Genomic DNA, 23,289 nt, shown 5'->3' on the forward strand with positions numbered 1-23,289 from the left:
CTGTAACATAGATAATGGCTTACCAACTATGCTTAGAGCAGGCTGTTTACGAGGAGCATGACAGAAAAACGAATTAAATTTTTTCTTTTCTCCATTTTATTAATATATTTTTATAGTGGTCGGAGCCTTGTTTTCTTCTATATAATTGTCTAAGGGTCACTTCCGTCTTTCTGTCTGTCTGTCTGTCTGTCATGGAAATCCCAAGTCGCTGATTGGTCACGGCAAAACAGCCACGACCAATCAGCTACGGGCATGGTCCGGCGGCAAAATGGCCGCTCCTTACTCCCCGCAGTCAGTGCCCACAATCCATACTCCCCCCCCCAGTCAGCACTCACACAGGGTTAATAGCAGCGTTAACGGACCGCATTATGCCTCAGTGTAACGCAGTCCGTTAACGCTGCTATTAACCCTGTGTGACCAACTTTTTACTATTGATGCTGCCTATGCAGCATCAATAGTAAAAAGATCTAATGTTAAAAATAATAAAAAAATTAAAAATAGTTATATACTCACCGTCCGTCGGCCCCTCGGAACAGGAACAGGCCTTTCCCGCTCCTCGCGACTCTCTGGTGACCGCTCCATGCATTGCGATCTCGTGAGATGATGACGTAGCGGTCTCACGAGACCACTACGTCATCATCTCACGAGACCGCAATGCACTCTTGGGACCGGAGTGTGCGAGGAGCATCGGTAAACGCCTCGCTTGGATCTGGGGGCCAAAGGAGGGTGAGTTGAGTATAGAACTATTTTTTATTTTAATTCTTTTTTTAACAGGTATATGATGCCCACATTGCTATATACTACGTGGGCTGTGCTATATACTATGTGGGCTGTGCAATATACTATGTGGGTTGTGCAATATACTACGTGTGCTGTGCAATATACTACGTGGCTGTGCAATATACTATGTGGGCTGTGCAATATACGATGTGGGCTGTGCAATATACTACGTGGGCTGTGCAATATACTATGTGGCTGTGCAATATACTGCGTGGCTGTGCAATATACTACGTGGCTGTGCAATATACTACGTGGCTGGGCAATATACTGCGTTGCTGTGCAATATACTACGTGGCTGTGCAATGTACTACGTGGGCTATGTTATATACTGCATGATTGTGCTATATACTACGTGGCTGTGAAATATACTACATGGCTGTGCAATATACTGCGTGGCTGTGCAATATACTACGTGGCTGTGCAATATACTACGTGGCTATGCAATATACTCCATGGCTGTGCAATATACTACGTGGCTGTGGAATATACTATGTAGCTGGGCAATATGCTACGTGGCTGTGCAATATACTGCGTGGGCTGTGCAATATACTGTGTGGCTGTGCAATATACTGTGTGGCTGTGCAATATACTGGGTGGCTGTGCAATATACTGCGTGGCTGTGCAATATACTACGTGGGCTGTGCAATATACTGCATGGCTGTGCAATATACTGCATGGCTGTGCAATATACTACATGGCTGTGCAATATACTACATGGTTGGGCAATATACTAGGTGGGCTGGGCAATATACTACGTGGACTGGGCAATATTCTACATGGTTGTGCAATATAGTACGTGGCTGTGCAATATACTACGTGGCAGTGCAATATACTCCGTGGGCTGGGCAATATACTACGTGACTGCAATATACTACATAGCTGTGCTATGAACTACATGGCTGTGCTATATACTACGAGGGCTGTTATATACTACATGGCTGTGCTATATACTACGTGGCTGTGCTATATACTACGTGGCTGTGCTATATACTGTGTGGCCGGCCGCGAACAATCAGCGACAGGCGCAGTCCGGCCATGAATTGGCGCGTGATTTGAACCACGCTTCGCTAATTGGTCATGCCTGGCCAGCCAAATCCTGTGTATTCAATGTATTATTCTAAAATCTTCATAAATAAAATACATATATATTCTAGAATACTCGATGCATTAGAATCGGGCTACCATCTAGTTTATTTATAACTAGATGGTGGCCCGATTCTAACGCATCAGGTACTCTAGAATATGTATGCGTAGTTTATAGCACAGCCCACGTAGTATATTGCACAGCCACGCAGTACATTGCGCGGCCCACGTAGTACATTGCGCAACCCACACAGTACATTGCGCAGCCAATGCAGTACTTTGCACAGCCAACACAGTACATTGCGCAGCCAATGCAGTACATTGCGCAGCCCATGTAGTACATTGCGCAGCCCACGTAGTACATTGCGCAGCCCATGTAGTACATTGCGCAGCCCACGTTGTACATTCCGCAGCCCACATAGTACATTGCGCAGCCCACGTAGTATATTGCACAGCCCACGTTGTATATTGCGCAGCCCACATAGAATATTGCGCAGCCCACGTAGTATATTGCACAGCCCACGTAGTATATTGCGCAGCCCATGTAGAATATTGCGCAGCCCACATTGTATATTGGGCAGCCTACGTTGTATATTGCGCAGCCCACGTTGTATATTGCACAGCCCACGTTGTATATTGCGCAGCCCACGTTGAATAATGCGCAGCCCACGTTGAATATTGCGCAGCCCACGTTGTATATTGCGCAGCCCACGTAGTATATTGCGCAGCCCACGTAGTATATTGCGCAGCCACGTAGTATATAGCACAGCCCATGTAGTATATTGCACAGCCCATGTAGTATATTGCCCAGCCACATAGTATATTGCCCAGCCCACATAGTATATAGCAATGTGGGCATCATATCCCTGTTAAAAAAAAGAAATAAAATAAAAAATAGTTATATACTCACCTTCCGGAGCCCCCAGATCCAAGCGAAGCGGTTACCGATGCTACTCGTGCGCTCCGGTCTCAAGAGTGCATTGCGGTCTCGCGAGATGATGACGTTGCGGTCTCGCGAGACTGCTACGTCATCATCTCGCGAGATCGCAGTATGGATCAGTTACCAGAGCGTCGCGTGCGGGAAAGGCCTGTTGTCGATCCGGGGGCCGACGGATGGTGAGTATATAACAATTTTTTATTTTTTGTATTATTTTTAACATTTGATCGTTTTTCTATTCATGCTGCATAGGCAGCATGAATAGTAAAAAGTTGGTCACACAGGGTTAATAGCAGCGGTAACGGAGTGCATTACACCGAGGCATAACGCGGTCCGTTACCGCTGCCATCAACCCTGTGTGAGGGCAGACTGGAGGGGAGTACGAGCGGGCACTGACTGCGGGGAGGAAGGAGCGGCCATTTTTCCGCCGGACTGTGGCCGTCGCTTATTGGTCGTGGCTGTTTTGCCACGACCAATCAGCGACTTGGATACCATGAAAGACAGAGGCCACGACCAATGAATATCCGTGACAGAAAGACAGACAGAAGGACAGACAGACGGAAGGAAGTGACCCTTAGACAATTATATAGTAGAAGCTCTAAATTTCCCATTCATACATTTAAATGATATCTCTCTGGCTGCCTTCAACCACCATTAGAGGGAGAATAGCAGCTCACATCTAGAGCTCCCTCTAGTGGTGTCCACATACTACATTTATTATGATTTATATCTATATCTATTTAAGTGATTTAAAAAGTTAAAAGTTTTTTTTATTTCAAGGGTAAATATATAGTTAAGGCATAGCTACAGGGAAACTAAACACACCATATACGTTTCTCGACTATGCAAATCTTACATGTGAGAAATAACTGCCTACATTGGACTAGCCTTTTAAGCATTTTCTTAGTTCTCATATTTTTTGTGCTATATCTGATGACAATATTAAGCAATAAAGGCCCTTATTTCCTCAGTATTATTAACACATCTAGCCTAGAGGATACTATTAAAAATTAATTTTTAATTAAATCATAGCTTAAAAAATTCAACAGAGCAGCAAGAGCCCAAAGTCCAAACCTAACACCTACCATCAAAATACTACAAATCTCAAACAAAATTATCATCCTATTTTAAGAATGCTCACTAAAGTATCTCACTAGTGTTACCATGACTAAATGAGTAAAGTGTCACAGCTAGTGTTGAGCATTCCGATACCGCAAGTATCGGGTATCGGCCGATACTTGCGGTATCGGAATTCCGATACCGGGATTCCGATACTTGCCGCGTATCGGATACCGGAATCGGAAGTTCTAAGATTCAAAAAGCAGAAATTCAGCCAATGAGATTGATTCCAAGTGTGGGCACATCCTGTTTAGCATGGAGGGCATGAAACTACTGGCAAGGCTGTGATTGGCTGGTGTAATGATGTCATGATGCAGTTTAAAAGTCGCTGGCGCCATTTTGCGATCACTCTGCTGTGAATTCAGTTAGTGACAGGACGCTGTTTGCTGACTGAGGGACAGTTTAGAGATAGCGATTTGCTTCTTTGTGCTTTCCAAAGGCTAATTTAGCAACCGCTGTGTTCACCTACTATTCACCTTGCTTTTGCCTTGTAGCGCTGTTTTCACAGCGATCTGCAGGGTCTGTGTGTGTGTGTGTGTGAGTGCAGCCCAGTCTCCAGTCTGAGTGCAGCCACATAGGCCATCCATAGTTGGTTGTATTCAGTTCAGGGAGGGTGGTTCATTGCCTCATACTGTTCCTTTTTTTTTTTTTTTTCCCAAGTAGTGTAGTCTGCTGCTAATTTATTCAAAAAAATCCTATTAGTGTCTTTCCACCCGTCTCCAGCTAATTTGTGGAAAAACACTACATAGGATAAAGTAGAGGAGGGTTTTTGGGCCTTGCAGCGCCGTTTACGGCTGTCTGCACGGTCTCCGTGTGACTGCAGCTCGCCCTGTAATCTGTGAGCAGCTGTAGCCTGGTTGTCTCCAGCTCAGGGTTTTTCACTGCGTCATACCGCCAAATCAATTTTCTTTTTTTTCAAAGTAGTGTAGTCTGCTGCTAATTAATTTTAAAAAATCCTATTAGTGTCTTTCCACCCGTCTCCAGCTAATTTGTGGAAAAACACTACATAGGATAAAGTAGAGGAGGGTTTTTGGGCCTTGCAGCGCCGTTTACGGCTGTCTGCACGGTCTCCGTGTGACTGCAGCTCGCCCTGTAATCTGTGAGCAGCTGTAGCCTGGTTGTCTCCAGCTCAGGGTTTTTCACTGCGTCATACCGCCAAATCAATTTTCTTTTTTTTCAAAGTAGTGTAGTCTGCTGCTAATTAATTTAAAAAAATCCTATTAGTGTCTTTCCACCCGTCTCCAGCTAATTTGTGGAAAAACACTACATAGGATAAAGTAGAGGAGGGTTTTTGGGCCTTGCAGCGCCGTTTACGGCTGTCTGCACGGTCTCCGTGTGACTGCAGCTCGCCCTGTAATCTGTGAGCAGCTATAGCCTGGTTGTCTCCAGCTCAGGGTTTTTCACTGCGTCATACTGCCAAATCAATTTTCTTTTTTTTCAAAGTAGTGTAGTCTGCTGCTAATTAATTTAAAAAAATCCTATTAGTGTCTTTCCACCCGTCTCCAGCTAATTTGTGGAAAAACACTACATAGGATAAAGTAGAGGAGGGTTTTTGGGCCTTGCAGCGCCGTTTACGGCTGTCTGCACGGTCTCCGTGTGACTGCAGCTCGCCCTGTAATCTGTGAGCAGCTATAGCCTGGTTGTCTCCAGCTCAGGGTTTTTCACTGCGTCATACCGCCAAATCAATTTTCTTTTTTTTCCAAATAGTGTAGTCTGCTGCTAATTTATTCAAAAAAATCCTATTAGTGTCTTTCCACCCGTCTCCAGCTAATTTGTGGAAAAACACTACATAGGATAAAGTAGAGGAGGGTTTTTGGGCCTTGTAGCGCCGTTTACGTCTGTCTGCACGGTCTCCGTGTGACTGCAGCTCTATCTGTTGTCAGTTCAGCCCCCAAAAAATAAATAAATAATAAAGTTCACCAAACACACCAGTTACACCACTTTACATTTCTGTAGGCCACATTAGCTCATATTAAAGTCTAGTCCACACTTTAGATAATTAGTGCTTCTTATACCTGTTAGGAGGAGTTGCTCAGGAATAAGCACACAAATCCGTTAGTACTTTTCTGCTTATCTTTATCAGTCAACCAAGATGAAGAAGGCAGTGAGTAAGGCACGGGGGCGTGGGAGCCGTCGCGGAGCAGGGAGGGGACGTGGGGATTCTGTGCCTGCTGCGGGCACCGGTGACTCATCAGCACCCACTTTCACCAGGCAACAGTCGTTCATGCGAAGCTTTGTGTCCGAGCGCCGTACACCGCTGCTGCGTGAAGAACAAATTGAAGCTGTTGTCGGATGGATGGCAGCTAATGCATCAACTTCCATTAGTGCCACATCCTCTCAGACACAGAGCACTGGAGAGCAGCCATCTGTCTCTTCACCACCTGCCAAATTGCCCAGGCAGACAGAGAGCCCAGGACAGGAGCCGTCTCTACTTCTGTTCTCTGAATCTCTTGGCTTGGAAACAGGGGGCCAGCCAAGCAGCATTGGAGAAATGGAAGAAGAGGCAGGGTGCAGTGATGCCCAACAGCTTTTTCTGTCTTCCTCTGAAGAGGCGGGTGGGCCAGTGGCTCCGGTCACCACATCGCAGGCCGCATCAGCTGATGATGACACTCAGGTGCCACTTACTGGTGCGTGCTCTGCTGCTGAGACTACCCAGGAGGAGCAGTTGGGGGCAGAGGGTAGTGTAGATGATGAGGTCCTCGACCCATCTTGGCGTGAGGGACAGGAAGGTGGTGGGAGCAGCTCTGAGGAAGAGATTCCCCGTACGGCCCAAAGAGGGAGAGGGAGGGGGAAGACTGCGGATCCTGCAGCCTCCGCTTTGGCACCCGTTAGGAGCATGTCTCTTCCAAAAGCCAAAAAGGGCGCTCCCAAGACTTGCAGTGCCTGGTCCTTTTTTGACACAGTTGCAGATGACATTTGCTATGTCAGATGCAACGTGTGTCATCAAAAAGTCAAAAGAGGGAAAAATGTCAGCAACCTCAATACCTCCAACATGTGGAAACATGTGCGCAACAGGCACCCGGCGGAGTTAGAAAAACACACTGAAGAGGTAGGCCAACCAACAGCGGCAGCTACCACCTCTTCAGCTCATGTTGCCTCTTCCTCTACCTCACACGCAGCTGGTTCGGCGTCCTCCCAGGATCGCCGTGGAAGAACCTCTGCCCCTGTTGTCCAGAGACCCGCTGTAATTCCACCCGCAGCGCCACTTTCCCAGTCATCCACACACTCCCAGCCCAGTCTACAGCCATCGGTAGTACAGGCATGGGAGAAAAGGCGGCCTTTCTCGTCAAACCACCCACGAGCACAGGCTCTGACTGCAGGCATTGCCAAACTTCTGTCACTGGAAATGCTGTCATTCAGGCTGGTGGAGACTGACAGCTTCCGTGACTTGATGTCATTGGCAGTCCCACAGTACAATGTGCCCAGCCGCTTTTACTTCAGCAGGCAAGCCGTCCCTGCCCTGCAGAAGCATGTGGAGGGACACATAAAACACGCGCTACTGAACGCCGTCAGTAGCAAGGTCCACCTCACCACCGATGCGTGGACCAGTCAACATGGACAGGGGCGATACCTTTCCCTCACTGCCCATTGGGTTAATGTCGTTGAGCCGGGTACAGACCGTGCGAGTGGCGCAGGACGTGTCCTGCCCACTCCAAGGATTGCAGGAATCCATTCTGTACGCATTGACTCCTCCTCTTACACCAGTTCCTCAGAATCATCGCTGCAGGAGCCGTCACAGTCCACCTCCACATGGACCCGTGATGAACGTGTACCTGTTACGACCGACATGAGCACAGCCGTGGCCAAACGTCAACAGGCCGTCTTGAAATTAATTTTCTTGGGGAATCGTAGCCACACAGCGCAGGAGCTCTGGAATGCCATCAAGCAGGAGAGCGATGTGTGGTTTGTGCCAGCGAATCTCCAGCCAGGCATGGTAGTGTGTGATAATGGCCGAAATCTGGTGGCAGCTCTGGGCCTCGGCAACCTCACTCACATCCCATGTCTGGCACATGTGCTCAATTTGGTCGTGCAGAGCTTTTTGAGGGACTATCCGGATCTTGATGCACTGCTGCACAAGGTCCGCCTAGAGTGTGCTCACTTGCGGCGTTCCAGCACGGCAAAAGCGCGCATTGCGGCTCTGCAGCGCCGACACCGCCTGCCGGAACATCGCATCATATGTGACCTACCTACCAGGTGGAATTCCACGTTACATATGTTGGAGCGGTTGTGTGAGCAGCAGCAAGCTGTAATGGAGTACCAGCTGCTTCAGGCGCAAAAAAGTCGCAGTCAGCGCCGTACAGACTTCACAACCACAGAGTGGGCCACTATGAATGACGTCTGCCAGGTTTTGCGTCCCTTTGATTATTCCACGCGGATGGCGAGTGCAGATGATGCACTAGTCAGCATGACTGTCCCCCTTATCTGCCTGCTTGAAAAATCACTGCAAGCGCTAAGGGATGATGTTGTGGAAGAGGTGGAGGATGAGGATTCACCATTTCCATCATCTTCTGGACAGTCAGCGCCACGTGGTTCCTCACAAACGCGTAGGCAGGGGACCGTTTGTGAGGAGGATGAGGAGGAGTCAATGGAGGAGGAAGACATCCGTCCAGAGGAGGGAGTTACACAATTGTCCAGTACTCAGTGTGTACAGCGAGGGTGGGGTGATGACGAGCGGGCAGAGATCACGCCTCCAGCAGGGGACAGCGTTTCTTGGGCAGTTGGCAGTCTGCAGCACATGGTGGATTACATGCTGCAGTGCCTGAGAAACGACCGCCGCATCGCCCACATTCTCAACATGTCTGATTATTGGGTGTTCACCCTCCTCGATCCTCGCTACCGGGACAACGTAGAAAGCCTCATCACACCGTTGAACCGGGAGCGAAAAATGCGGGAGTACCAAGACACACTGGTCAATTCCATCATCTTCTCCATTCCAACTGAGAGAAGTGCTGCTAGTGCATTCCAAAGCAGCTCAGTGCGTCCAGGCCGTGGTGGAGGCTCTGCACAAAGAGGGAGCAGAAGCAGTGCCTCTGCCCAAGGCAAGACCAGTATGGCCGAACTGTGGCACAGTTTTCTGTGCCCGCCACAAAAGTCTACACCATCACAGACGGCTCCAGTCAGCAGGAGGCAACGGTTCCGTCAGATGGTGACAGACTACATGTCTTGCCCTCTTGCTGTACTCCCAGACGGCTCTTCCCCTTTCAAGTTTTGGGTCTCAAAGCTGGATACATGGCCAGAGCTAAGCCAGTATGCATTGGAGGTGCTGTCTTGCCCTGCGGCCAGTGTATTATCGGAACGTGTCTTTAGTGCTGCAGGTGGTGTACTAACTGACCGTCGCATGCGACTATCCTCCGATAACGTTGACCGGCTTACTTTCCTGAAAATGAACAAGGCCTGGATCTCGCCGGAATTTGCCACTCCTCCTCCTGATTGAATAATTAGGTCACTGTATACGTTATCCAGGTCTCCTGTTGTGTTCATCTTTCTACCACCTGAACTTAAATTCCTGGGCTCCAACACCGCCAGTTGAGGCTCAGACGTGCCGTCTGCACAGTCAAAACATACGACCCAGTGTTATTGGGTTTCAGTAACGTCAGCTGATCCCCAGCTGTGTAGCCGGCAATGTGTCATGCGACCGCCACGCTGACACAACAACTGAAATGTAAGGGAATTTGTCCCCCCCCCCCCAAGGCGTTTGTTACTGAAAGAGCCACCTTGTGCAGCAGTAATGCTGCCCAAGGAAAAGGTAGCTATTTTTGTTTAGCTCCTTGCACACGCAGAACTTAACACTTATAAAATGTGTCCACTGATACCGTAAAACCGTCCCGGAGGTGGGACTTTCCTTCGTAATGTGACGCAGCCCAGCCGTCATTCCTACCCCCCCGGCGCCGCGCACCGGCTCCTCAGCGTTGTTTTATTCCGTCCAGGAGCCTGCGCTGTTATGTTATCCCGTGGCCAGGCACACTTAGCGCTGCCCGTCTTCTGGCATCATTTGGTGTCTGGATGGCTGCGCCTGTGCGGCCGCGCTGGCAGAGAGCCCGCCTCGCAGTGTCTTCTGATTTAATCCCACTGGGGGCCTGGGATCCATGGACATGCGCAGTGCATATCTGAACCTCCACCTCTCACTCATTTCCCTATGGCTTCTTCAGACTGTTCGGTGTCAGCTGGTCCCTAACAGCATGCCACGGCCGTGACACCGCACAGTCTGAAGAAGCCATAGGGAGATGAGTGAGAGGTGGAGGTTCAGATATGCACTGCGCATGTCCATGGATCCCAGGCCCCCAGTGGGATTAAATCAGAAGACACTGCGAGGCGGGCTCTCTGCCAGCGCGGCCGCACAGGCGCAGCCATCCAGACACCAAATGATGCCAGAAGACGGGCAGCGCTAAGTGTGCCTGGCCACGGGATAACATAACAGCGCAGGCTCCTGGACGGAATAAAACAACGCTGAGGAGCCGGTGCGCGGCGCCGGGGGGGTAGGAATGACGGCTGGGCTGCGTCACATTACGAAGGAAAGTCCCACCTCCGGGACGGTTTTACGGTTGCAGGGGACACATTTTATAAGTGTTTAGTTCTGTGTTTGCAAGGAGCATGATGAAAAGAGCCACCTTTTCCTTTTGCATCTTTTGTGCTGCACAAGCTGGCTCTTTCAGCTACAAACGCCTTGGGGGGGGGTTAAAGGTTCCCTTTCGACTTTCTCAGGCTTCGGCCTACATTGTGTTCCTCTGCTTTTCCACCTGTCCCTGGGCTCCAACACCGCTAGTTGTTGCCTGGTAGTGCTGTACGCACAGTCCCAACAGTCGCTCCTCTGTTATTGGGGTTCAGTAACGTCAGCTGTTCCCCTGCTGTGTGTGTGGCAATCCCTCCTACCTCCTCCAACCTCCTCCTCCTCCACCTGTCCCTGGGCTCCAACACCGCCAGTTGCCGTCCAGAAGTGCTGTACGCACAGTCAACAGTCCCTCCTCTGTTATTGGGGTTCAGTAACGTCAGCTGTTCCCCTGCTGTGTGTGTGGCAATCCCTCCTACCTCCTCCAACCTCCTCCTCCTCCACCTGTCCCTGGGCTCCAACACCGCCAGTTGCCGTCCAGAAGTGCTGTACGCACAGTCAACAGTCCCTCCTCTGTTATTGGGGTTCAGTAACGTCAGCTGTTCCCCTGCTGTGTGTGTGGCAATCCCTCCTACCTCCTCCAACCTCCTCCTCCTCCACCTGTCCCTGGGCTCCAACACCGCCAGTTGCCGTCCAGAAGTGCTGTACGCACAGTCAACAGTCCCTCCTCTGTTATTGGGGTTCAGTAACGTCAGCTGTTCCCCTGCTGTGTGTGTGGCAATCCCTCCTACCTCCTCCAACCTCCTCCTCCTCCACCTGTCCCTGGGCTCCAACACCGCCAGTTGCCGTCCAGAAGTGCTGTACGCACAGTCAACAGTCCCTCCTCTGTTATTGGGGTTCAGTAACGTCAGCTGTTCCCCTGCTGTGTGTGTGGCAATCCCTCCTACCTCCTCCTACCTCCTCCTCCTCCACCTGTCCCTGGGCTCCAACACCGCCAGTTGCCGTCCAGAAGTGCTGTACGCACAGTCAACAGTCCCTCCTCTGTTATTGGGGTTCAGTAACGTCAGCTGTTCCCCTGCTGTGTGTGTGGCAATCCCTCCTACCTCCTCCAACCTCCTCCTCCTCCACCTGTCCCTGGGCTCCAACACCGCCAGTTGCCGTCCAGAAGTGCTGTACGCACAGTCAACAGTCCCTCCTCTGTTATTGGGGTTCAGTAACGTCAGCTGTTCCCCTGCTGTGTGTGTGGCAATCCCTCCTACCTCCTCCAACCTCCTCCTCCTCCACCTGTCCCTGGGCTCCAACACCGCCAGTTGCCGTCCAGAAGTGCTGTACGCACAGTCAACAGTCCCTCCTCTGTTATTGGGGTTCAGTAACGTCAGCTGTTCCCCTGCTGTGTGTGTGGCAATCCCTCCTACCTCCTCCTACCTCCTCCTCCTCCACCTGTCCCTGGGCTCCAACACCGCCAGTTGCCATCCAGAAGTGCTGTACGCACAGTCAACAGTCCCTCCTCTGTTATTGGGGTTCAGTAACGTCAGCTGTTCCCCTGCTGTGTGTGTGGCAATCCCTCCTACCTCCTCCAACCTCCTCCTCCTCCACCTGTCCCTGGGCTCCAACACCGCCAGTTGCCGTCCAGAAGTGCTGTACGCACAGTCAACAGTCCCTCCTCTGTTATTGGGGTTCAGTAACGTCAGCTGTTCCCCTGCTGTGTGTGTGGCAATCCCTCCTACCTCCTCCAACCTCCTCCTCCTCCACCTGTCCCTGGGCTCCAACACCGCCAGTTGCCGTCCAGAAGTGCTGTACGCACAGTCAACAGTCCCTCCTCTGTTATTGGGGTTCAGTAACGTCAGCTGTTCCCCTGCTGTGTGTGTGGCAATCCCTCCTACCTCCTCCTACCTCCTCCAACCTCCTCCTCCTCCACGTGTCCCTGGGCTCCAACACCGCTAGTTGCCGTCCAGAAGTGCTGTACGCACAGAGCCAAACACCTCGCCAATGTGTTAGTGGGGTTCAGCACCGCCAGCTGTTCCCCTGCTGTGTATACGGCAACGTGTACTGCGACCGCCACGCAGACACAACAAGTTAAATGTAAGGGAACCTGACCCCCCCCCCCCCCAGGCGTTTGTTACTGAAGGAGCCACCTTGTGCAGCAGTAATGATGATGCAAAGGGAAAAAGTGCCTCTTTTCGTGATGCTCCTTGCACATGCTGAACCAAACACTTATGAAATGTGTCCCCACACAGCGTTACACCGTCCGGTAGGTGGAACTTTCCTTTGTCGTGTGACGCAGCACAGCCATCATTTTTACCCCCTTGGCGCCGTGCGCCCCCTCCTCAGCGTTGTTTGAATCTGTCCCGGAGCCTGCGCTGTTAGGTTAGCCCTTGGCCATGCACACATGTTGCGCTGCCCGTCTTCTGACCTCATTTGGTGTCAGGCTGGCTGCGCCTGTGCGGGTGCGCTGGCCGAGATCCCGCCTCGCAGTGTCGTCTAATGTAATCCCACCGCGGGCCTGTGATCCGTGCCCGTGCGCAGTGCATATCCTCTCCTCTCACTCCCCTCCCTACGGCTTCTTCAGACTGTGCGATGTCAGCTGGTCCCTAATAGCATGCCACGGCCGTGACACCGCACAGTCTGAAAAAGCCGTAGGGAGGGGAGTGAGAGGAGAGGATATGCACTGCGCACGGGCACGGATCACAGGCCCGCGGTGGGATTACATGAGACGACACTGCGAGGCGGGATCTCGGCCAGCGCACCCGCACAGGCGCAGCCAGCCTGACACCAAATGAGGTCAGAAGACGGGCAGCGCAACATGTGTGCATAGCCATGGGCTAACCTAACAGCGCAGGCTCCGGGACAGATTCAAACAACGCTGAGGAGGGGGCGAACGGCGACAAGGGGGTAAAAATGATGGCTGTGCTGCATCACACGACAAAGGAAAGTTCCACCTACCGGACGGTTTAACGCTGTGTGGGGACACATTTCATAAATGTTAGGTTCCGCATGTACAAGGACCATAATTAAAAGAGCTAAGTTTACCTTTTCCAGCATTAGTGCTGTACACAATGGCTCTTTCAGCTACAAACGCCTGGGGGGGGGGGGGGTTAAAGGTTTCCTTTCAACTTGCTCGAGTGCAGGCTTCGGCCTACACTCCGCTCCCCCTGCTCCTCCTGCTGACCCTGGGCTCTAACACCGCCAGTTTTTGCCCAGATGTGCTAGCTGCACAGAGAAAAACACCAGCCAATGTGTCAGTGGGGTCCAGCACCGCCAGCTGTTCCCCTGCTGTGTAGCCGGCAACGTGTCCTGCGACCGCCACGCAGACACAAGAACTGAAATTGAAGGGAACCTGTCCCCCCTCCCCCAGGTGTTTCTATGTTTTACAGCTACCTTGAACAGCAGTAATGCTGCATGTGTTCAAGGTGGCTCAGAAACTTATTCTCCTTGCCCATGTTGAAGTGAACACGTCTAAAATGTGTCCTCTGTGACCATTAAAACGTCCCTCAGGTGTGATTTGACTTTGTATTGACACACGCAACAAGCTCCTTGGTAACGCTGCCCGTCTTCTGGCATCATTGTTTGGCTGGCTGCGCTTCTGCGGCCGCCCTGACCCACACAACAGCCCTCGTTGTCTTATTTAATGGGACTGCGAGGGTGTGATTGATGGGCAGGATCAGTGCATCAGTTCGCCTGTCCCTCCTCTCCTTCCGCCTTCTTCGGACTGTGCGGCTTCATGGCCGTGGCATGCGATAAGGGATCAGATGACGCCGCACAGTCTGAAGCGGGTGTAAGGACCCGAGTGTGAGAGGCCAACATATGTGCTGCGCCAGGCCCTGAATCCCAGCCCCGCAGTGTTTTAACAATGTTAAGACACTGCGGGGCTGGGATTCATGGACATCGCGAACCGCACCGGCCGACATTACATGATGCCAGAAGATGGGCAGCGCTAACGGCGCTAGGCCAGGGGATAACACGACAGCGCAGACTCCTGTACAGCAAATAACAACGCTCGGGAGGCTGCACCCAGCACCAAGGTGGGATTCTTGACACCTGTGCTGCGTCTCATTACAAAGGGAACTCTCGCCTCCATTACACAGTTTGACTGTATAAAGGGCTAAATGTTATACGTGTTCCATTCAGCGTGTGCAAGGAGAAAAATTACAAGAGCAACCTTTGACTTGCGCAGCACTGCTGCTGCATAAGCTGTGGCTCTTCTACTTTGTAACCCCTGAGGGGGGGTTAAAGGTGACTTTTGAAATCGGTTCAATTAGGCTTCGGCCTACACTCTGCTCCACCTGCAGAGCCCGGGCTCCAACAACGCTAGTTGCTGTCCGGAAGTGCTGGCTGCACAGAGCCAAACACCTCGCCAATGTGTCAGTGGGGTCCAGCACCGCCAGCTGTTCCCCTGCTGTGTAGCCGGCAACGTGTCCTGCAAAAGCCACGCAGACACAACACACCCAAAGCTGCCGCCTGTGCAGGCTTCGGCCTACACTCCCCTCCCCCTGCTCCTCCTCCTCCTGCTCCTCCTCCTGCTGTCCCTGGGCTCTAACACACCGCCAGTTTTTGCCCAGATGTGCTAGCTGCACAGAGAAAAACACCAGCCAATGTGTCAGTGGGGTCCAGCACCGCCAGCTGTTCCCCTGCTGTGCAGCCGGCAACGTGTCCTGCAAAAGCCACGCAGACACAAGAACTGAAATTGAAGGGAACCTGTCCCCCCTCCCCCAGGCGTTTTTACGTTATCCAGCCACCTTGTACAGCGGTAATGCTGCATGTGTGCAAGGTGGCTCAGAAACGTATTCTCCTCGCACATGTGGAACTGAAAACACGTCTGCAATGTGTCCTCTGTGTGACCATTTAACCGTCCCGGTGGTGTGACTTTCCTTTGTAATGACACGCTGCAACCCCCTTGGTAGCGCTGCCCGTCTTCTGGCATCATTGTTTGGCTGCCTGCGCCTCTGCGGCCGCCCTGACCCACACAACGCCCCTCGGTGTCTTATTTATTGGGACTGCGAGGGTGTGATTGATGGGCAGGATCAGTGCATCAGTTCGCCTGTCCCTCCTCTCCTTCCGCCTTCTTCGGACTGTGCGGCTTCATGGCCGTGGCATGCGATAAGGGATCAGATGACGCCGCACAGTCTGAAGCGGGTGTAAGGACCCGAGTGTGAGAGGCCAACATATGTGCTGCGCCAGGCCCTGAATCCCAGCCCCGCAGTGTTTTAACAATGTTAAGACACTGCGGGGCTGGGATTCATGGTCATCGCGAACCGCACCGGCCGACATTACATGATGCCAGAAGATGGGCAGCGCTAACGGCGCTAGGCCAGGGGATAACACGACAGCGCAGACTCCTGTACAGCAAATAACAACGCTCGGGAGGCTGCACCCAGCACCAAGGTGGGATTCTTGACACCTGTGCTGCGTCTCATTACAAAGGGAACTCTCGCCTCCATTACACAGTTTGACTGTATAAAGGGCTAAATGTTATACGTGTTCCATTCAGCGTGTGCAAGGAGAAAAATTACAAGAGCAACCTTTGACTTGCGCAGCACTGCTGCTGCATAAGCTGTGGCTCTTCTACTTTGTAACCCCTGAGGGGGGGTTAAAGGTGACTTTTGAAATCGGTTCAATTAGGCTTCGGCCTACACTCTGCTCCACCTGCAGAGCCCGGGCTCCAACAACGCTAGTTGCTGTCCGGAAGTGCTGGCTGCACAGAGCCAAACACCTCGCCAATGTGTCAGTGGGGTCCAGCACCGCCAGCTGTTCCCCTGCTGTGTAGCCGGCAACGTGTCCTGCAAAAGCCACGCAGACACAACACACCCAAAGCTGCCGCCTGTGCAGGCTTCGGCCTACACTCCCCTCCCCCTGCTCCTCCTCCTCCTGCTCCTCCTCCTGCTGTCCCTGGGCTCTAACACACCGCCAGTTTTTGCCCAGATGTGCTAGCTGCACAGAGAAAAACACCAGCCAATGTGTCAGTGGGGTCCAGCACCGCCAGCTGTTCCCCTGCTGTGCAGCCGGCAACGTGTCCTGCAAAAGCCACGCAGACACAAGAACTGAAATTGAAGGGAACCTGTCCCCCCTCCCCCAGGCGTTTTTACGTTATCCAGCCACCTTGTACAGCGGTAATGCTGCATGTGTGCAAGGTGGCTCAGAAACGTATTCTCCTCGCACATGTGGAACTGAAAACACGTCTGCAATGTGTCCTCTGTGTGACCATTTAACCGTCCCGGTGGTGTGACTTTCCTTTGTAATGACACGCTGCAACCCCCTTGGTAGCGCTGCCCGTCTTCTGGCATCATTGTTTGGCTGCCTGCGCCTCTGCGGCCGCCCTGACCCACACAACGCCCCTCGGTGTCTTATTTATTGGGACTGCGAGGGTGTGATTGATGGGCAGGATCAGTGCATCAGTTCGCCTGTCCCTCCTCTCCTTCCGCCTTCTTCGGACTGTGCGGCTTCATGGCCGTGGCATGCGATAAGGGATCAGATGACGCCGCATAGTCTGAAGCAGGTGTAAGAACCCAAGCGAGAGGCGAACATATGTACTGCGCCAGGCCATGAATCCCAGCCCCGCAGTGTTTAAACTATGTCAATACACTGCGGGGCTGTGATTCATGGGCATCGCGAACCGCACCGGCCAACATTAAATGAGGTCAGAAGATGGGCAGCGCTAACAGCGCTAGGCCAGGGGATAACACGACAGCGCAGACTCCTGTACAGCAAATAACAACGCTCAGGAGGCTGCACCCAGCACCAAGGTGGGATTCTTGACATCTGTGCTGCGTCTCATTACAAAGGGAACTCGCGCCTCCAACACAGTTTGACTGTATAAAGGGCTAAATGTTATACGTGTTTCATTCAGCGTGTGCAAGGAGCGAAATTAAAAGAGCAACCTTTGACTTGTGCAGCACTACTGCTGCATAAGCTGTGGCTCTTCTACTTTCTAACCCCTGAGGGGGGGTTAAAGGTTACCTTTGAAATTGGTTCAAGTAGGCTTCGGCCTACACTCTGCTCCCCCTGCAGAGCCCGGGCTACAACACCGCTCGTTGCTGTCCGGAAGTGCTGGCTGCACAGAGCCAAACACCTCGCCAATGTGTCAGTGGGGTCCAGCACCGCCAGCTGTTCCCCTGCTGTGCAGCCGGCAACGTGTCCTGCAAAAGCCACGCAGACACTTGCTCTTGTACCTTCTGCTCCACATCCTGGTTCCAGTACCGTCAGCTGGTTCCGGGCAGAGCCTTTGGCTTAGGTGCCTCCCTCTGGGTATCCGAGTTCCACCAACGTCAGGTGGTCCTTGGTAGTGCTTTCAGGCACGGGTACCTCCTGCTTAGTAACCGGGTTCCAGTAACGTCAGCTGGTCCTCGGTAGTTCCATTGGCTCTTGGACCTTCGGCTACCCATCCGGGTTCCAGCACCGTCAGCTGGTTCTCGGCAGTGTCTTTTGCTCTTGTACCTTCTGCTCCCCATCCTGGTTCCAGTACCGTCAGCTGGTTCCGGGCAGAGCCTTTGGCTTAGGTGCCTCCCTCTGGGTATCCGAGTTCCACCAACGTCAGGTGGTCCTTGGTAGTGCTTTCAGGCACGGGTACCTCCTGCTTAGTAACCGGGTTCCAGTAACGTCAGCTGGTCCTCGGTAGTTCCATTGGCTCTTGGACCTTCGGGTAGCCATCCGAGTTCCAGTTCCATCAGCTGGTTCTCGGCATTTTCTCAGCCTTCTTGTACCTTCTGCTACATTTCCAAGTTCAAGAGACTAAACACGATGACCCGGAAGAACACCCCTAAGATGACGACGACACCAGAGACGACAACCACCGTGATGACGACGACCCTGGAGACGATGACCCTGAAGACCACCCCGATGACGACGACCCCGGAGACCACCCCGATGACGACGACCCCGGAGACGACGACCCTGGAGACGACGACGACCTGGAAGACCGAGAAGCAGAAGAACAAGAGGCTGCAGAACAAAGAGCAGAAGGACATTAAGCATAACACAAAATATCAGAGCAAAAAAATATTATGTAAATTATAAGCAGAAGAAGACTAAGCAGTGTATGGGGGTGAGTCCGTTCCTCCTCGTGGTGCCCCTGGATAAAGCCTGATGCTGCAGGCCAAACTGAACGCGGACAAATGTAACTGGTTTGTGACAGGCAGAACGGAAGGTGTAATCTTCAAACTTTTATAGATAACAACTACGGGAATGCCTGTCACAAATAAGAATATGATGAAGAAGTTGAATATGATGAAGATAATAGTAAAATAAAAAGAATATGAACAATGTAACCCAAAAAATAATAGGTAGAAGATGAAGAAGAAGATGAATAAGGTGAAGAAGTTGATGTCAAAGAAGCTGATGATGAGGATAATTAAGAAGAAAGCGTGGGAGAAGTAAAAAAGAAGGTGAAGGGCGTGGAAGTAGTGAAACATCAATATCTGACATAAAAAAAAAAAAAAATAACATAGTCAAATTCTTTCTAACGCCGAACTTCATAAAAAAAAATTAAAAATCCTGCTATTCTATTACATTGGGCTAAACCTCTGTCCCTTTAATATCTCCGCCACGTCCCCCAATACATCCTACATTATTCTTAGTTGTTTTCCTTCATGTAGAATGAACCTACAAGTTTATAAAGGGTTTATTTTAATTCCGATATTTTCGTCCCATTGACTTGCATTGGGATCGGGTATCGGTATCGGATTGGATCCGATATTTTGACGGTATCGGCCGATACTTTCCGATACCGATACTTTCCGATATCGGAAAGTATCGCTCAACACTAGTCACAGCGCAATAAAGTGAAAGAAACATTGTGGATCTCACCCAAATGAAGTGCAGACTGTTCTCTGGGTCACAACCATATGGGTAGAAGCATCCCTCACTCTACCTTGTCATGCTGTGCAGTTACTCCTGCCTTAACAAGGAGAGTACCCAAGTGAAGCTATTAAGCTATTATTCCACAAAGAGATTTCTTCCCAATGTGTTTCTTTCTCTGTTAGGAGAAATCATCAGGAGAGTGTACTTGCTATTGGGAGGCACCAGCATGAAGACACTGGAATTGATGCAGTGTAGAAGAATAAAGTGTATCTGTGCATATAAAGTGTCTTTCTTTGAAATTATCTAATTAATCCCACAGTTGTGGGTATTCCCTCAGGGCACAGAGTGCTATATCCGATGACATTTCAAATGGTAAAAATAGACAAATAATACAATCAATAGCCAAGAAGGACAAATGAAACTGCAGACATTAATATAAGTACAGATGTAACATTATCTAACTGAACATACATATAATGACTTTCAAAAATATTCACCCACTTGGCTTTTTACGTACAGGTGCTTCTCACAAAATTAGAATATCATCAAAAAATTAATTTATCTCAGTTCTTCAATACTAAAAGTGAAACTCATATATTAGAGTCATTACAAACAGAGTGATCTATTTTGAAGTGTTTATTTCGGGTAATGGTTATGATTGTGGCTTACAGCCAATGAAAACCCAAAAAGTCATTATCTCAGTAAATTACAATACTTTATAACACAAGCTTGAAAAATGATTTTAAAATCCAAAATGTTGGCCTACTGAAATGTGTGTTCAGTAAATGCACTCAATACTTTGTGAGGGCTCCTTTTGCATCAATTACTGCATCAATGTGGCATGGCATGGAGGAGTTCAGTCTGTGACACTGCTGAGGTGTTATGGAAGCCCAGGTTGCTTTGATATCAGCCTTAAGCTCGTCTGCATTGTTGGGTCTGGTGTCTCTCATCTTCCTCTTGACAATACCCCATAGATTCTCTATGGGGTTAAGGTCAGCGAGTTTTCTGGCAAATCAAGGACAGTGATACTGTTGTTTTTAAACCAGGTTTGGTACTTTTGGCAGTGTGGACAGGTGCCAAGTCCTGCTGGATAATTAAATTTCCATCTCCAAGAAGCTTTTCAGCAGAGGGAAGCGCAATGTGCTCTAAAATTTCCTGGTAGATGGCTGCGCTGACTTTGGTATTGATAAAACAAATGTGGACCTACACCAGCAGATGACATGGCTCCTCAAATCATCACTGATTCTGGAAATTTCACACTAGACCGTAAGCAGCTTGGATGATGTGCCTCTCCACTCTTCTTCCAAACCAGACAAACCTTAATTTCCAAATGAAATGCAAAACTTACTTTCATGTGAAAACAACACCTAGGACCACTGAACAACAGTCCAGTTCTTTTTCTCCTTGGCCCATTCCTTAACACAAGGAATGTGATACTTGCAGCCCATGTCCTGGATACGTCTGTGTGTGGTGGCTCTTGAAGCATTGACTCCAGCAGCAGTTCACTGCTTGTGAATCTCACCCAAACTTTTGAATGGCCTTTTCTTAACAATCCTTTCAAGGTTGCGGTTATCTCCGTTGCTTGTGCACCTTTTTCTATAACACTTTTTCCTTCCACTCAATTTTCCATTTATATGCTTAAATATACAGCACTCTGCGTACAGCCAGCTTTAGCATTGACCTTTTGTGGCTTACCTTCCATGTGGAGTGTGTCAATGACTGCCTTCTGTACAGCTGTCAAGTCAGCAGTCTACACTATGATTGTGGAGCCTACTGAAACAGACTTAGGGAACTTTTTAAAACACTTACAAAGCCTTTGCAGGTGTTTTTGTTAATTATTCTAATTTACTGAGATAATGACTTTTGGCTTTTTATTGGATGTAAGCCATAATCATCAACATTAACATAAATAAAAACTTGAAATAGATCACTCTGTTTTTAATGACTCTATATAATATACAAGTTTCAGTTTTTGCATTGAAGAACTGAAATAGATAAACTTTTTGATGATATTCTAATTTTGTGAGAAGCACCTGTATTTTGATACATTACAACCTGTGTTTAAATATTTTTGTAATTTGAAGTGTGTGTAATACATCAGCACTAAATAGTCTAAGTTGATGAAGTGAAAAAAAATATAGACATAAATTAAATTTATGGCATAAAATAACTAAAAATTGGCATGTGCATATGTATTTACCCCTTTTGCTATGAAGCCTCTAAAAAATTCAGATGCAAGATATTACCTTGATAAGTCACATGCTTAGTGAAAGGAAGTCCACCACAGTGCAATCTAAGTGTCACATGGTCTGTCAGTATATACACACGTTTTTTTAAAACCTTTTATTGAATTAAAATAAATATCTTTATTAAATAACATTAGTTTATAAAAAAAAAATTAAAAGATAGGGAAATAAACCCTTCAATAAAGAAGGGAGAGAGCAACATTTTTTGGTAAACGTTTGGTGGATGAAGGAGGAAAAAACAGAGATATTTAGATTATAGTATCCCTAACACTGCTGAAAATACGTCCCCGGAAGAAGCACTTTGTGAAACAGTGCTCATCGGGCGTGAGGGGATGACAGCAGCCTCACATTTGCACTGATTTCCATAACCTCTCTAACCGTATACCCATTTGCCCAGCCCTTGCTTCCCCAGTCCCACTAACAGGAGCACTATGGACCGCTCGCTCTGTCTGCAACAAACTTTCCTACATCCATGATCTTTTCATTACTCATAAACTTTCCTTCCTCGCTATCACCGAAACCAGGCTCACCCCCTCTGACACAGCCTCTCCTGCTGCTCTCTTGTAGGGTGGATTCCACCTTTCCTACACCCACCACCCCAGCAGCAAGCATGGTGGAGGAGTTGGTTTTCTCCTGTCAGATACCCACCACCACCATACACATCACCCCAATCCCACTGCCATCCTCTGGTACCCTCCCTTCCTTTGAGGTGCACTCTGTGCTTATCTATTCCCCCTCTAACCTCCAATTGGGTGTCATTTACTGCCCCCAGGACCAGCCGCCATCTTCCTTGACCACTTGACCACCTGGCTACTTTATTTCCTTTCCGTGGACATCCCCACTATCATCATGGGCGATTTCAACATCCCCATTGACACTTCCCTCTCAGCTGCCACTAAACTTGCATCTCTCACTTCCTCCTTCAGCCTCACTCAATGGTCTTCTGCAAGCCACTCACAAAGATGGCCACACATTGGACCTCATCTTCACCTGTCTCTGCTCCCTATCTAAGCTCTAACTCACCTCTCCCTCTTTCTGACCACAACCCACTCACATTTTCTTCCATCTCCACTCCTTGTCCACAATCCCCACCCGACAAACTTGCACACCCTCGCATAAATCTTAAACACCTCAATCTACACTCACTGTCTGAATCCCTTCTCCCTCTTACAGGCATAAGTTCCCTACACAATGCGGATACCGCTGCTTCTCTATATAACACTACCATAGCTGTTACTCTGGAATCGGTCACCCCTCTCACACATACTAAAGATTGCAAAATCAACAGACAGCCCTGCACACCAGCCTGATCAAAGAACTGAGACAGGCTACCATGGTTGCTGAGTGGAGATGGAAAAGATCCCACTCCAACAAGCACTTCATCACATTCAAACAGTCCCTCAATTCCTTCAAGGCCACACTCGCTGCAGCAAAGCAAACCTACTTCTCATCTCTAAAATCCTCCCTGTCTTACAACCCTAAACAGTTATTCAACACTTTCAATTCTCTCCTCCGTCCCCCAGCACACTGTACCTCTCCGGCCACATCACTCCACTGAAACTGCCTTAACTAATGTCACCAAAGCCAAGCGGCACTACTCTGTCCTCCTCCTCCTAGACCTGTCCTCTGCCTTTGACACAGTGGTCTATTCCATACTATTACAGACCCTCTCATCGCTTGGCATAACTGATTTGGCCCTATCTTGGATTTCATAATACCTAACAGACTTTCAGCATCTCCCACTCGCACACCGCCCTCCTCACCTCACCCCCTATCTGTCGGAG

Source organism: Ranitomeya variabilis, chromosome 5 (genome assembly GCF_051348905.1).
Source record: "Ranitomeya variabilis isolate aRanVar5 chromosome 5, aRanVar5.hap1, whole genome shotgun sequence".
NCBI classification, from domain to species: Eukaryota; Metazoa; Chordata; class Amphibia; order Anura; family Dendrobatidae; genus Ranitomeya; species Ranitomeya variabilis.